Source organism: Aotus nancymaae, unplaced genomic scaffold, assembly GCF_030222135.1.
Source record: "Aotus nancymaae isolate 86718 unplaced genomic scaffold, 86718_ANA_hifiasm-v0.15.2.pri h1tg000067l, whole genome shotgun sequence".
NCBI classification, from domain to species: Eukaryota; Metazoa; Chordata; class Mammalia; order Primates; family Aotidae; genus Aotus; species Aotus nancymaae.
The window spans coordinates 39,160,763-39,174,208 of NW_026988482.1; the positions used below are offsets into that span (position 1 = coordinate 39,160,763).

The 13,446-nt window shown below is 38.9% G+C and overlaps 1 long non-coding RNA gene and 1 pseudogene across 8 annotated transcripts in view; one reads left to right on the forward strand and one right to left on the reverse strand.

The window, feature by feature from the left end:
* Positions 1-13,446, forward strand: part of LOC105728951 (uncharacterized) — a 322,271-nt gene that overhangs the window by 26,603 nt on the left and 282,222 nt on the right. The window lies entirely within an intron of this gene.
* LOC105728947 (developmental pluripotency-associated protein 2-like) lies at positions 10,279-11,170 on the reverse strand (annotated as a pseudogene).

The following is a 13,446-nucleotide window of genomic DNA, read 5'->3' on the forward strand; positions in this document are numbered from 1 at the left end:
ATCACTCATGAGTCAATTGATTTAGGGATTTCCCTAAATCTGTTCACTGTCAAATGTTTCCACTTGTGATCATGTTTTCTTGCAAAGTGGACACCTTGAGCTGTATAGTACAGTTGTTGGGCAAGGGAGAGGAGAAAGCTAATTGGCCCGAAATGACCACGTTTGGTCTGGTGATTGGCGCTTCTCGTTTTGTGTTTTAACACGATGAGCAGAATAGATGGCTCCTGACAGAAGGGGAGGCCATTCATGATCCATGCAGGTGAACCAGGTCTGTCTTTGCCTGCCCAGGCTAACAAAATGAGGAAAGACCCAACAGTCTTACATTCCAAACTTTCTATCACCAACTGCAAGAAAGGGAAAATGGGCTTTCTAAATGTGTTTCCATTACAGGATTGAGTAGTCTTTTATTTTCATTTCAGTAATGCCAGGAAATTCAGAATCAGTCATCTCGTCCAAAATATAATAATCTTTCGGTATTATATTTATGATAACATATCATAGGGAAAGTGGATATTTCACCTGGGAACCAAGGCAGTCCCAGGGAAACTGATTTTCTTCAGCAGCACCATGTTATTACAGTAAGTTTCAGAGAGCTCTATGCTGGGTTAAATGCAACTTTTCACCCCCACTGGCATCACAAACTAAACTGAACAGAGAAGCCAACCTCTAGCAAAACAGGACTAGATTTCACAGAAAGATACGGAAAGGGATACAAAATCTCTCACCGTGTCTCCTGCAAAAATAGAACCTTCACTGCACCGTTTCTACTTAAAAGTGACTGATTTCTGGCCGGGCGCGGTGGCTCAAGCCTGTAATCCCAGCACTTTGGGAGGCAGAGGCGGGTGGATCACGAGGTCGAGAGATCGAGACCATCCTGGTCAACATTGTGAAACCCCGTCTCTATTAATACAAAAAAATTAGCTGGGCATGGTGGCGCGTGCCTGTAATCCCAGCTACTCAGGAGGCTGAGGCAGGAGAATTGCCTGAACCCAGGAGGCGGAGGTTGCGGTGAGCCGAGATCGCGCCATTGCACTCCAGCCTGGGTAACAAGAGCGAGACTCCGTCTCAAAAAAAAAAAAAAAAAGTGACTGATTTCTTACACCGAAGTTTAGGTGGCTTCTTGTTTAAGAAAATCTTAAGGAAGTTAGGTGTTTTATTGTCTGTTTTCTATTTAGGATGCATTTCAGAAAGGATTTTTGGTTGTTTAGATTTGGTAGGAAATGCTGTGGTTAGATCCCAGGAAGAAAACAGTGGTTAATTTTGGTCTGGGGCCCCACTGGGTCAGGCAGGCAATTAGGAGATTGTCAAGGTGGCAGCAAGTACTAGGGGCTTCTTTAAAAGAATGGCCTTGAGTATGTCAGCAGCAGCATTTTCCTTAGAATTTTATTTTTCTTCATTTTTCTTTCTTTCTTTTTTCTGAGATTGCAACAAGTCTGTGGCTATTTCTTAAAATTATTTAGTGCAAAAGTTGTGCCCCTTGCTACTCTGAGATCTTGCCCAAGATTTGAAAACATGCCCAATGCAGATGTGATCCGATACTTCAAATGAAGAAAATAACTTCAAAAAAATATTTTTCTTGGTGGTGTAGGCTGGGGGAGTGTTAGAGAGAAGCCACATCTGTTTTTCTCCTCTATTTCTTTCTTTTTTTTTTTTAAAGGAAGATTCCTTGTTAAACATCCTAGCAGGAAAGAAAAAAGAAGCGATCTTGTCATTGTAATCTTGCAGAAGTAGGATAGGCTGAATTGCGTTCCTTTAAAATTTGTCCTAACCCCTAGAACCTCGGAATATAATTGTATTTGTACATAGGGCCTTCAAAGAAAATATCAAGGTAAAATGAGGTCAAATGGGTGGGCCTGCATCCAATATGACCGGTGTCCTTATAAGAAGAGGAAATTTAGATACAGATACGTGCACACACACAGGAAAGACCACATGAGGACACAGCAGGAAGGCACCTATCTGTAAACCAGAGAGAGGACACAGAAGAAACCAAACCTGCCGACACCTTCATCGTGGACTTCTAGCCTCCGGATCTGTGAGAAAATACATTCCTGTTGTTTAAGCCACCCAGTCTGTAATACTCTATTATGGCAGCTCTTGCAATCTAATATTCTAGGTCAGATTACTATTTTCACCAAAGGATGTTGCCAATGGGCCATGGTCACTCTGAGGAGAGAACAGCAGCTTGCTTTCCGTAGCTCTTTGCTGTACTTCCTTAGCTGTCATCTAAAGGTGCATAGGGAACTCAGGGAATTCAGGTTTCAGTAGAGTTATTTTTTGGTGGGAAGGGAAGCAAGAATGTTTGTCAGTCATATTTATTAATTTGAATGCATTTTAATATGCTTAATAAAATTCTGAATCATGCATAGACTATAGGATAATTTAAAAATGAATATTAATATATTTTTAAAAAGGTTTTGACTTCTTTGCATGTCAGTTTTTTTTTGAACATAAAAAGACAAGGTTTTGTTTGTTTGTTCTTTGTTTGTTTAATTTTTCCCTCAACTGTGTCAGTTGCTTAAAATTTCCAGGCTCAACCCCAGAGTGATTAAGACTAATACAGCCATAGATGGAATAAAATTAATTTTTTTAAAGTAACAATGTCATATCAAAAAGAATTTTTATGCCTTCTAATCAATGGTGAATTTTTTAAAAGCATTTTTAGTGCTTAGTGAAAAAATAATTTAAAATTATTGTATGTATATTATTGCAATTATGCATAACTATGTAGAGTATATCTATTATAATTGTACATATAGGTTTTAAAAAAGCCTAATTCATAGAAAAATTAATGTAAGAAAATATACTCAGCAGTGACTATTTTTGGGGAATTGGATTATAACTGTCCTCTTCCCACTAGCTCATTTTCATCTTTGCTTTCATTTGTTTAATAAGCATGAATTACTTTTATAACTAAAGAAAATTATCCACCATCAGTGTGAAAATATCTATGAGTTCTTTATACGTTACTAAATAAATGAGCTAACCACCAGGTATAAACACCTGGCCTAAAGCTGTGTCCAGAGCATGAACTCAGTCAAGGCGAATTATTTCTCTATGTATAGGTCAGACTGGTTTCCAACCATACAGCAGGAGACAAGTGTCCCAGGGTTAGCTAATGATGGTACTACCAGACACAAAACTGGGAGTCAACACAATTTTAAAATTTGGGTTAGGAGGCAGAAAAAGAGGGAATGTAGTAGAATTCAATCGTCATGAATTTATATTTTGTATTCCTCAATGGTAGACTGACATTTTATTAAGAATTTATCAATTATATATTTTTGTGGAATTGCAAATGCCATGAATGCACCCCTTCCCCCCAAAAGATACTCTCCTCCGGAAAGATGGGTAGAAACGTAAATAATATGTTGCCAGTCAGAATACTATACAATCTTGAAGTTTCGATAAAAAAATATTCTAGGCTGTGTACAGTGGGGCACCCATGTAATCCCAGCACTTTGGGACTGAGGTGAGTGGATCACTTAAGGTCAGCAGTTTCTACTCTACTAAAAATACAGAAATTAGCCAGATGTGGTGACGGGCACCTGTAATCCCAGCTACTCTGGAGGCTGAGGCAGGAGAATTGCTTGAACCCAGGAGGTGGAGGTTCCAACCCCGTCTCTGCTAAAAATACAAAAATTCACCAGATGTGGTGATGGTTGCCTATAATCCCAGCTACTCTGGAGGCTGAAGCAAGAGAATTGCTTGAACCCAGGAGGTGGAGGTTGCAGTGAGCCGAGATCACACCACTGCACTCCAGCCTGGGTGACAGAGCCAGACCGTCTTTAAAAAAAAAATTATAAAGGCATTGTAGAGTCTTGGTGTAAAATACATTTGGTACCACGGAGATAAGTAAGAGAATTGTTTCTTGTACCAAGCGGCCCTTCTAAGTTGACACAAGCACTGGAAGAATAGCTAGGTGCTATGAAATTGTTCAGCACATGTGGCTAATTTTGGTAGTGAGATTGAAACTAGGGCCAGTTTCAATGTTTTTTTTTTTTTATCTTGCAACCCTGTTTCCTGATCCTGTTCCTTCCCTAGTGGGGAAAAATCCTTAAGCCACTTTTAGAACAGCTAAGGAAGTTGTGTAATGATGGGCAGGAAAGGCTGTTAACTCTAAGGAAGGAGTTTTCAATATGAGCTAACCGACTGTAGAATTCAGAAATTCTAGATTTTGTTTTTCTGAAATACTGGCGGGCCTAGAACCCTAGCAAAACATAAAATATATGGCAGTATGCAATTTGAAGTCTTATTTGTCATCCCTGCAGATGGATGAGTAGCCTCAGTGATGATGAGGAAGGTCTCATGCTTGTCAGGGCTGTTTCTCTTCTTTTTCTTTCTGTTTTTTTCTAGACAGGGTCTCCCTCTGTCACCCAGGCTGCAGTGCAAAGGTGTGATCATGGCTCACTGCAGCCTCAACTTTCTAAGCTCAAGCCATCCTCCCACTTCAGTCCCCTAGTAGCTGGAACAATACGCACACACCACCACACCCAGCTAATGTTTAAATTTTATAGAGACAGGATCTCCCTATGTTGGCCATGCTAGTCTCGAACTCCTGGCCTCAAGCGATCATCCCATCTCGACTTCCCAAAGTTCTGGGATTACAGGCATGAGCCACCACACCGAGCCTGTCAGCATTGTTTCTTATGTGACATAATTCTATCAGGTTCTCCGTGGAGTGGAGAAATGAGTAACGAGAAAAATCTCTGATAGTTTTGCCCTGAGACATGGGAGGATCGCAGATCTTTTTATTTCTAAATTCTGAGCTAGAGTCTTAACTGAACAAAGTATTTTATTTTCCACTCTAATGTGAGTTGACCTGAAACTTTCGGCCAGGGCCAAATTACAAATATACCCTACTAGGACTTGGCCTTGTTCACAAATTCCTAACTGGAGTCCCATTTGACTAAGATCTAGCTGAACCTTACAACCGCAGGAGGACTTGCTATAACAATATAAGCTTTCATAGCCCTGCTATTTAAGATTCTTTCTCTCAGACTAAATAAGCAAAACTGCTCCCAGACATCCATCATGAGTATCACAGACCGACCTGCATATCATGTAACTTCGAACTGGGTCGTTCGATTCCTTCAGGCTTCCTGAGTTTAGTTAGTAGCATCTGCTAATGCTAGAAATGTGTTTTGAAGATACTGTATCATTTGGCTAAGAAAATGGAGGGCCAGATGGCTTTGAAAGAATATTAAATGGCAGAAGGCTTTTTTTATTTTTGGAATAGTTCATTGTTTGTGGAGTTCAAGCTTATATTTCTTAGTATCCTCTTTGGGGTAAAATTTTGCTATTTTTATCCAAACTAGAAACAATAAAGAACATGCACAATTTCAGGATAGTTTCTAAGATTAAAAACAATGAAAGCCATTTGCACAATGGTAAATTTAATTTTTAATATTTTGATGGCATGGTGGTTAGGATTTTTTTTCTTACTGACATATTCTGTTTTATTAGGGATGACATATTTACTATTAGCTTTCAGTAATGTATTCCTATGTGGAAGGAAAATTTTTGAAAACTGGAATGATAGCCTTTGCTCTGTAACTTGGAAACTTAAGTGTGTCATGAGAGGATTCAAAGAATGAATGTGGATATTTAATGTCCATAAAATTAATGTTATGATGTACAAAAAATTCTTAGAATGATACCTGGCTCATTATAACTGTTCAATAAGTTTATTTGCTCTTGTAAGTGAGCTCTAGACTCAGAAAGTCAGTTTCTTAGTAGATGTCTCAACTTGGCCCTCTCACAGGTATTTCAAACTTTATACATTCAAAGTTGAGTTATTTAATTATTCTCTGTTCCAAATCTGGTTCCACCCAAAGCCCTCTTCATCTTAGTAAATGATATCCCACATTATTCAAGCCGGAAACCTGGAGCACCATACCTAATACCTTTCTCTCTCTCAAGACTATATTCATCTATTACTAAGTCCTCTTCATTTCTCATTTTTTAAAAAAGTAGAATAGAGATGAAATTTTGCTATGTTGCCTAGGCTGGTCTTGAACTTCTGGCCTAAATTGATCATCCCACCTTAGTCTCCCAAAGTGCTGGGATTATAGGCTTGAACCACTACATCCAGCCCTCTTCATTTCATAGTTCAAAAAATACTGAAATTATCTACTGATCTCTATCCCCATTGCCAAACCTCTAGCCCAGGGCCACTAACCTCTGTACTATTGACATTTTGAAGCCAGACAGTTCTTTGCTGTGAGAGGCTGACCCGAACATTGTAGGATTGTTAGCAGAATTCTGTTCTCTCCCCACTGAATGACAGTAGGATTCCTCCCAGCCAAAAATATCCTCAGAAATTGCCAAATGTTCCATGAGGGCAAAATCTCTTCCAGTTGGGAATCCTTTGTTCCAGTACAAATTACTATCATTTTCTCCTTCAACTCCTACAAATCTTTCTTGCTGGTCTCTCCCCAGTAAGAATAAGACCCTTCCTTTTACTCCTTAAAGCCTTTCTCCACAGAGTAAGAGTACCAGTGAGGTCTTCGTAACATGTGAATTGCATCAGTTCATCTCTCAGTCTAAACACTTTACCTGCCTCCCTTCATACTTAGGAAAAATACTTCCCACTGCTTTCATCTTCATGGAGTCCTGGTCCTTTCTTGTGCACCTCCATCACTGTGCACCAGCCATAGTGGAATTCCCACCTATACCAAGCATCTGTACACTTCAGCACCTTCCTACGTGCTGATGGCTGCTCAGAGTGCTCTGCAGTCTGACTCAGAACTCATCCATGTAGGAGCCTCCTATTAGTTTTTATCAAAAGACTGGTTGTTTCCAAAAATGCCCTAATCACAATTTTCAGTTGCACATTTTGAACCTTAGTTTTGTTGTTTGTCTCACACGAGACTATAAGTTCCTTAAAAGCACAAGCAAATCTCTTTTATCCCTTATTTGATATCAGCACCCATCAAGTGTCTTACACATAAGGGAAAATCAATGCATATTTGTAGAATGAATGAGTGATGAATGAATGAAACATGTAAGTAGTTTGGGTTGGTAACTGCTTTCCCCATTTCTTGCACTAGGGGGTGCCAAATGAAATAAGTAATATATATATTTTAAATTTTTTTAACAGTATTTGGGAGATTTGGATGTTCCTTTCCCATGACGCCATTTAAACTCGGTAGCTGAGAGAATTGTTCTTCTCATTCCACAGTAGTTACCAAGCTCAAAGAGTTGTGATAATTAAATGAAATATGCCTGCCAAGTGCTTAGTACAACAGTGCCAGGCAGTTAGAAATACTAAATGCTAATTCTTATTTTAATCTATTAAATTATGACAGAAAAATTCAGTTTATATCAGCCTTCTCACCCAAATGGTTAGAGGAAGTAGTTCAAAGCTGAGAAGTGCTACTAACTTACATTTCCCTTGAGTCACTCCATTTGCATTGCCCAGGTTTTTGTTATTTGCATTGAAACATATAACTTCTGACCCTTACCAAAATGTAATCACATGCAAAATAAAATAAGATTTGAAGAATAAAGTGTTTAGTGAAAATATTAGATTGACTTTAAGTTAATCTTTGATATTCTAATTCCTAAATAAAAATGTCATATAATGAGATACTTATCTGAAAATTGTCCAGACTCCATTTAAATTTATTAGGGTTTCTCAAAAGCCCCATTACTGTGAAGATATTATGACATATTTCACTAAGTTGGAATGGCTACAGGTTCAGTGTATCCTTTTGCCAAGATAGAAGCCAAATCTTGAGCAGTAGTGTCAAAAGCGAACATGTTGCTTTGATTCTTTTCAGCGTATTTCAAGCTGCAAGCTATTTACAGCCTTCACTTCATCCAGTATGCTGAAATTCTACCATCTAAGGGCATTAAAACCTCTTAGATGAAGTATATGAACAACAATGGGTGTCTTGAAGATATCCATTTCTTATGTACAGAGCAAGAGATTATTTTTCATACTGCAAAGAACTTGTAGTTACAAAGTGGAGTAGTTGTTTACCATTTGCTGCTCTCCCTTTAGATATTCAAATTGCCCTGACTTTATTTTTCTGTGACATTTATATCTTTGTGCCCATTAGATCATCACAATGAAATGCAGTGTTTATTCTTAAGTCCCAGGAAGGTATGTTACCACCTTCCCAAGCCTTTGCCCAAGGAGCCATTATAATTGGAAGAAAAATATTCCAAAGGAAAGTTTACTGAGGACAAAAAAAAGGACCCAAAAATAAAAATATTTTTGGCAGTCACTTCTATGGTGGAACCAAATAAAATAACCCAGAGACTAGATTGGGATTTCATTCATCCCTCATGTCAGACTAGTTAGCTCAGTTGGGTATGGGATGATACCAGGAAGACACCATATTATCCAAGTTGTAGCACTTTTTGGGCCTGTTAGCTTTGCGGAAGCAAATAACCATCTTGCAAGCAAAAGCTCTTGTTCAAGGGGCAGCCTGGCCTAGGGACTCTAGAGAAATAATTTCAAGTTGTCTGCGGCAGTCAAAACACACTATTCAAGAGTTTTGTCCTGTAATGATAGGGTTCTATTATTTTTCAAGGCGATATATTTTTGTATACCTTTGTCTCTCTATGCATATATTAAACTAGACTTCAGGATAGCATCATATATGAGGTTGGTGCAAAAGTAATTGCAGTTCTTGCCATTGTGTGTAAAACTGTAATTACTTTTGCACCAACCTAATAGTTTGAAGTAGGGGTTGGGTAGGAGAGGAGAATCAGGAGCTTATCAATATGCTCATCAACATGTCATCTTGGTTGTCCTCTCCATCATCATTATTATCACCATCATCATCAATATCATCATCAACATCATCACTGCTCTCATGTTCTTATTATAAGGCAGGCACTAGATGATATTTAATGTAATCTTCCCAATCATTTATTCAGGTAGGCTTAATTATCCCCATCTTAAAGTTAACAAAACCGTGGATCTGAGAGACTATCCAAACTCATGCAAGAACACCCAGTTAGTAAATTTCAGAGCAAGGATTCAAAGCCAGGTCTCTCTGATGCCCAAGTTCACGATCTGAATGGACACCTACATGTATATGCTAACCTCAGAGTGATGGGCCTGCCAGCTTCTGTTCTATGCTATCTGTGTGTCCAAAGATTGAGTTATTTTTTTCTAATAAACACTTTATTGTGGAAAAGTTTAAAACTCTTTTGAGGGGAAACTTACAGTGACCCAATTTCTCATGACCTAGATTCTCCCAGTTAGCTTATAACTAATACCCTAAAAAATACATTATGAAACACATTTCTCAATTCCCCTAAAGAGTACACAGTGCTCTATGTCCAGGTACAAATGAAATGAAAGCCACCTCTTAGACATCTGACACTCAACAATGCAGTAAAGATAAATTCTGCCTTTCTACGAGAAAACCCAAAAAACATAAGCCTTTAGGTATTTTCTCCTTCCTTCCTTCCTTTCTTTTCTTCTCTCTCTCTCTCTTTAAATTTATTAGGGTTTCTCAAAAGCCAGCCAGCCAGCCTGCCTGCCTGCCTGCCTGCCTTCCTTCTTTCCTTCCTTTTCGTTTTCCTTTTTCCTGAACTGGAATGCTGCAGCATGATCTCCACTCACTACAATCTCTGCCTCCCACATTCAGGCAATCCTCCCACCTCAGCTTCCCGAGTAGCTGGGACTATAGACAGGAACCATCATGCCTGGCTACTTTTTGTATTTTTAGTAGAGACGAGGTTTCCCCATGTTGCCAGAACTGGTCTTGAACTTCTGAGCTCAAGTGATCTACCTGCCTTGGCCTCCCAAAGTGCTGGGATTTTAGGTGTTAGCTACTGCACCCAGTCAGATTATTTTTCTAAGACTATGTCCCTTATTTTTGCATGTAAGGAGGGGAGATGAAGATTCAGTGGCTCTATTTCAGGGATACTGTGAAGGTGTACTTAATAATAACAGTAGCTAACATTATTGAGAATTTATGCTCTTAGGAGAATATCAGTCAATGATTTTTTTTTTTTCTGTACAGCTAAATATATAAGTCAGTAATCAGGGCATCAGGAGACACCAAGGATGGTCAAGACACAGCACAGCAATGATTGGGATGCAAACCATTTACAGGCTCACCACCATTTGTCTTTCCTGGTAAAGAGTGGACAAGAGACTATTATAAATGTACTTCCTGCTTTTGAACAAATAGTAGGAAGGCAGAGAGTTTCTCTTGCGTATGACTCTTTTCAGTTGGCTTCAAATCAGAATAATACTTATTTTGAGGTGGCATATTCTAGTGTCTTACATGGTATTCAAACAGGTTGTGGCTACTTCTCTATTGTCATTAATCTTTTCATCATCTTCTTATTCCTCCTAGCACAGTTGGGGCATAACATATTATCTTCTATGCCTGTGGATAGGAAAATGCAGGCAGCTAACAAGAAGAGAGAAATCATCCTCCTGTGAGTGGTAGGCATCCGGGCCTGGCCTGCATGAAACTGCAGACATAACCAACCCTTTGTGTCTGCCGAAAGAAGTCTGCCATGGACCACGTACCACCTGACACCAGAGGCCTGCATCAAAAAGGCTTCAACAGAAACAGGAACGGAACATGAATTCGCAGCCTTAGGCTGAACAGCTCTTGCAGCAATTCTTCCCCATCATGCCGACATGACTTTCTGTGCTGAAGTTATCACTTCAACTGTATTAGTCTCTTCTACCCTCTCATTCATCTCATAAATTTTCTGAAGCCTTGCTCTCGGTCACTGCTTTGCCTTTCCTCAAACATTGCTGTAATCTGATCTCTTGTGACATATCAGGCATATCTTGCTGTTGTTCAGGGTAAGCATGCCAATGGAGCCTCAGATAAACTTCTATTTTCTTGCCATTAGTACTCAAACCGAGTTGTTGACACCAGTACCGCAAAATGTCCCGAGACACCTTATTAATGGAAGGCGAAATGGTCAGCAAGGGAAGGGCTGGTATTTTGCATGTAGCTTTTTGTGGAGCTGTAAATTGTTCGTTTGTTTGAAGTAGATGACTTTGATTGTATTTCTTAGGCTTCTCCAATTTGACATCAGAAGTTGAAGAAACACTTGGTTCCATTTTTTCCATATTTGGTTCATCATTAACTGGCATCAATATGAAAATCACACTTTCCTCATCATCTACTTCCCCCTCAAAGAGATTCTCACTGCTATCCAAAGTTGAGTCTGACATTTTTAGTAACGCCTCTGTCTCGTCCATTTGGTGGTTAATTTTTTAAAAAAATTAGGCCGGTGCAACGGCTCATGCTTGTAATTCCAGCACTTTGGGAAACCCAGGAAGGCAGACTGCTTGAGTCCAGGAGTTTGAGATCAGCCTGGGAAACATAGTGAAACCTCTATCTCTACCAAAAAATACAAAAATTAGGCGGATGTTCTGATGTGCTCCTATAATCCCAGCTACTCGGGAGGGAGTGGTGGGAGGATTGATTTAAATGTTTTATGAACATATGTACATAATTTTTGAGTTTACCTGTTTTTTATTTTATATGTGAGGATTCTAAGGGCAACAATGATATTTGATCCTCACAGCTCCTGTAGTCCTTTGTACATAACTACTTATCAAATGATATTGACTTATTACTATAGCAGCAGACTTACTATAGTTTCTAGTTTATGCTCTTCACAGGTAATGTCTTCTTTGATTCTTGCTATATGCATAGAGCCCAGCACAGTGCCAAGAATATAGTAGGGACTCATTATTAATAGCTTATTAACATTGAGTTAGGACTAAAACTTACTTTGTAACTATTTACTGTGTTCTGCATTGTATTAGATGCGTAGCATGTACTCAAACATATTTCATACATTCCAGTGGAAATAAATTAAATTTCCACGGGAAATCTCTAGACTGTCCTTTAGCTAAAAGAGTAAAGATTTGATCTTATTTGACTACTTGCTGTTTTGCTCCCTGGTAATGGATTTGCACTGATCCATCCACCCAGTTCCACTCTGTTACTTGAAACGGGGCTGCCCATGGAGTGGGGCTAATCATAGCAATAACATCCTAGACCTTGAGTAAAGGGAACTTCCCCCTACACAGATCAAAACCATCACCTTCACTTCTTTAGTTATTGCTATAGTAATATCAAAAAACAGTCTTGCAATAATAGAAGGATAAGTTCAGGAGCAAGTGAACACTGTCTTGTCAGAAACTTTATATGAAAATGCTGGATGTGTCCCAAACCTGCCTCTTTGCACTCCATCAAATTAAGTTGTATTTCCTAAAATGAGGTCTGAGCTGCCAGGTGACATGTAGGGCCACTTTGTAGGCAAAGGCATTTTTTACTTCTCAGAAACTAGTCTCAAAATATTCACATCTTGGGCTAAAACAAAAACAAAAACAATCACCCTTTTAAGTGAGGCTTAAAAAAGAAATTTCAGTATAGAATGACTTTGAATAGCAAAGCAGCCAGTAAAAGGAAGTGGAAAAATGAGCCTGTTATATTCAGGAATGTTGTTTTGCAGCCTTGTATAGTAGACAGACTAACAACTTGCTATTGGAAGACCTAAGTGTAAGTAGCAGTTTGGATCCTCCCTGTGTTGACCTTGAACAAGTGATAACCTTCCTGAGGCTCGGTTTCCCCATCTGTAAATCAGGGATAAATCTCTTGACCCAGCACAGTCATTGAACAAGTCTCATGTTTGTAAAGCATCTCAAATGTAGATGTTTCACACCATCAGCAAATGAGGTTTTGTTTAATGTTCCTTAGAAAAACTAACAAGACAGAAAGAAGTTAATTACATTGCTTTAGATTTTTGTTCCATTGCTAGCCCACACTTTTAATGTATGGTATAGTAAAAATTAATATATATATTTTTATAAATTCTGTAACTATCTTGCTTTAGCACAAGTATGGTGCATGGCACTTTCCTTCTGTTAAAAGCATTAATCTGCTTAATGTAAATATTTAAGTATGTAGCTTAATTTTTTGGTCTGGGGCAGCTCTAGAATGTCTTTATCTGATTTAGAAGCAGTGCAATGGGAAGCCTGGGCTGGGGGACCCCCTTCAGGTAGCATTTACGTGGAAGCTTACTGTTTTTACTTGCATCATGATTTACTTGGAGGGGCTTTGGGCACACTGGTAGAGGTCAGAAGAGTTAAAGCTATTGACTTCCACCCTGGCTGCAAGGTGTGTGCCTCATCCATATTTGGTATTTCTTCATTTAAAAAATACTAGAGACCTCAAAAAAGGAAAATGGCCTGGGCCCTTTTTGACTTCTGAGATGCTCTGTGGAATTCCTGTGGCGACTGAATATGACCAGAATGAGGTTCCTTTTGGAAACTCAAAAAGCTCATTAGAAATGTAAGAGATGGTAATTAGCAACTCAAGTGTCCATCGACAGATGAATATATAAACAATGTGTGGAAGATACATAAAATGAAATATTATTTGCCCTTGAAGAAAAAGAAAATTCTGACATGTACTACAACATGGGTGAGCCTGGAGG